Genomic DNA, 3456 nt, shown 5'->3' with positions numbered 1-3456 from the left:
CATTTAGCAAAGAAATAATGATGGTTTTCAGCTTTCTGCCCTTGCTCTTCTCTCTCTTTCTGCAGAATCTTGAGCATTCTGCCCCACATTCTCTTAATTATACAGACTGGACTGCTGTGATTGCCAACAGCCCATGCCAGGGATTCCCAGTTTGGAGCAGTGGGTTCCTGGTCGTGGTTGGGAGGGTCAAGGAAGAGAATTACTGTGTGCAAGGAATTTGAGGATCCATATTTGAGAATTCAGTTTTTTAGTAAATGGGAACAAAATACAGCTCCTACCATGTGGAAATTCCCCCACGTGTTTTCAGCTACTAACAGGCATCTGCGTTTTTGCGGAAATGTTTTAGAAACCACTGCTCTGTGCCAATTACTGTTCTTCAGGTTTTCTTTCAACCAAGGTAAGTCGTTTCAGTGACTCATCGTGAAACTTCCCAGGGTGGAAGAGAATTTTTTAAGACCTTTGCTTATTGCTCTCGCCCTCCTGCTTCTATTCTCGGCTGGGCAGAGGAGTTTGGCCTCAAAAGAACCAAGTGTTCCTGCCCTGTGTGTTTTCATTGTCAACTGCTACAAAGAGGCCAAGCTTTTTGAGCTTTGTACACAGGCCTCCTGTAATTGTTAAGGATTGTAGGAGCGCAATCTATTTGGACATCACAAATACGTGAACTGCATTACTTTACACGTTTTTATTTTTTTTCTCACCCTGCCACTCAGTTTTATTGTGCTGTGTGGTTTGTGATGTTTTTACACACACTTTATTGATCCTGTTGACTCTTGAGATTAGTAGGGTAGATGAGGAAGTAGAGGTTTTGAACAGTGGGGGCCTTGCCAGAAATCTCACTGCTAGTAAATGGCAGAATCGGGGTACAGACGCAGGTCTTCTGACTTCAAGACCATGACGTCATTTTTGCCATCATCGTTGCTTCTCTCATTTTTTAATTTATTTTTTTTTTTGAGGTGGGGGACTTCTTTGATTTTTAAAGGTAGGTTTCCTGAATCTGTATCCCTGTTCTAGCTCCTAGAGAAGTTTGGTATCTTCTGGGATCTAAAAGGTATGTTCCATTCTCATCTGGTCTTGGAACTTTTTTCCAGACTCCTTCCCTGTTTTTCTGCCCCTAGCCCCTTGACTTTCACTCAAGCCCCTATTGGACAGGTGTCCCAAGGGCCCCAAATGCTCTGTGGATGGGCTCTTGGGAGAGATGAAAGATATTTTCCACTAGACTCAAAACCTTCACTTTCTCCATGTTTTGTACATATATACAGTTCCTGCGCAAAGCCATTAACATATCCTCCTAGATGGAGCATATTCAGATATATTTCATAAGTACTTTTTTGCCAGTCACATTCCAAACTTTAAGTCCATCCCTTCGTACCTTAGATATTTAAGCTGTTGCCACCCTCACTGGGGTTAAGTACACTGAGGACCACCTTACACCTGCTGAGAGGGTCCGACAGGTCTCAGAGATATTCACAAAGGAGTGGCTGAGAGTCCCACCCCCAGGGAACAGGACTGTACAGGCAAAGGCTCCATTGTTTCCACTGATGGCTATTTAAGCCAAAAACTCAAAATTGAACCGTGTGTGTGTGTGTGTGTGTGTGTGTGTGAGATTTCAGGCCTTGGAAGAGAGACTAGTGAAGGGTGTGTCATAACAATAATTGAATGCTTGCTCTGCATTAGCCAAATTACCTGTGTGTGTATGAGTTTTTTTTACTTTCCAATAATCCTATAGGCATGTATGTACTACAAAGAAAACAGTTTCAAGTTACGTAACTTACCAAAGTTGGTAAAAGGAAGAGATGTCTTGAACTGAGTCTCTCTCCAGTACCTTGTGTCCCCCCACCCTGAATATCACATCGTCAGGAGATGATAAGATTTCTCTGTGAGACCAGCAAGGGCAGAGATCTCATTTGTAGCGAGGACTCTAGAAATAATACACAGAACATGAGATGTATCCATTAAAATGTCTTATTTTGGTGACCCTAGTACATTCTTCTATGGAGTAGAAGTTTTGCTGAAAAGCTATTACTCAATTATTGTTTGAGGGCCAGTCAATCTAGACCAGTATATTTGGTCATCAAACTTACTGTAATAAATTGCAGCAACATGACATTAGTTGGCATGTTTCCAAAGACTATGGGCCAAGCAGAGTCCTTCACTCTAGACTTATAGTATATAACTTCTTATTGGTGTCTCGTAGCCTCTTTCCATTCTGATGCACTTGACATATCTTACTGAACTCTCCCAGTCCCCTGTGAGGATAGACCTGTTTTCCTGAAGTAGGTTCCAAGAGGCTAAGTAAATTGCCAAAGTCCTGCAGAGCTGGGATTTGGAGCCAGATATTTGACTCCAGCGCTCATGTTCTTAACCAGCCAACAAATACACCAAGAGAGGAAATAGGGATGGGCAGTTATTTGGAGAGGGGCTGTGCCCTTCAAAGACCACCCCCCCCCACCCCAGGAACACATCTGCAGTTAAATAAGTTGGGATTATGACTCCCAGTGAGAGAGAACACACCATAGGGAACCATGAGGTGTCTTAGGAAAAGGGAGTTAGAACCTATTCTAGCATTTGGGTTTCGGTTGGGTCATTTGGGGAGGGCCTAAGCAAGCAGGGTGTGCTCTACATTGGACATTGTCGGAAAGCAGAGACAATTCTGAGTGTGAATACATTTTATTCATCTGGACTAGCAGGAGAATAGAGCTGTAATTGGTAAACTCACAGCAGTCACTTCTTTTAGCCAAAAGAGGGTATGTTTGGTATTTCACAGGTGGCACAGTGACCTTGTATTTGTGCTTGGACAAAATTAGGAAGTGGACTGACTTTGCCTCATTTTGTGTGACCTTATCTGAGTTTGGTATTCTGTGAGATTGTTTACATCCAGTAGGATTGTTTACATCTAATAGCCTAGGTGTGAGTGCAGCCTAGTTTCTGAATGTTGGGGGCTGCTGTTTTCTTTTTTAGCAGGAACTCAGGGTGGAGGCCACTAGAAAGTAGGGCATGATGGCACCCTTTCTCTTTAACCCCAGAATTTGGCTTTTTTTTCTCTGTCAAAGTTCAGTGTGTGTGTGTGTGTGTGTTTTGGGAGTTGGCTGGGGACAGTGGGGAGGGTTGCTTGGAGGAGGCTCTGGGAACTATAGGTCAGTGTGTGTGTGTGTGTGTGTGTGTGTGTGTGTGTGTGTGTGTGTGTACTGGGAGTTGGCTGAGGACTGGGGGGAAGGTTGCTTGCAAGAGGGTCTGGGAACTATGCATTTCTCAGCAATGCTGCCTTTTCCCAAGATGTTTGTGCATCTCATTAGCCGGGGCCACTCAAGCCTTCTAAAAATGTCACACATGAAAGCAAACTCTGTACCTTACAACTAGCCTTCGCTGATGGCTATTTAAGCCGAAAACTCAAAATTGAACCGTGTGTGTGTGTGTGTGTGTGTGTGTGTGTGTGTGTGTGTGTGTGTGTGTGTGTGT

This window comes from Callorhinus ursinus, unplaced genomic scaffold (genome assembly GCF_003265705.2).
Source record: "Callorhinus ursinus isolate GAN/ISIS: 27379988/994484 unplaced genomic scaffold, GSC_fseal_2.0 scaffold1, whole genome shotgun sequence".
Taxonomy (NCBI): Eukaryota; Metazoa; Chordata; class Mammalia; order Carnivora; family Otariidae; genus Callorhinus; species Callorhinus ursinus.
Note: the sequence above shows the minus strand (reverse complement) of the source record.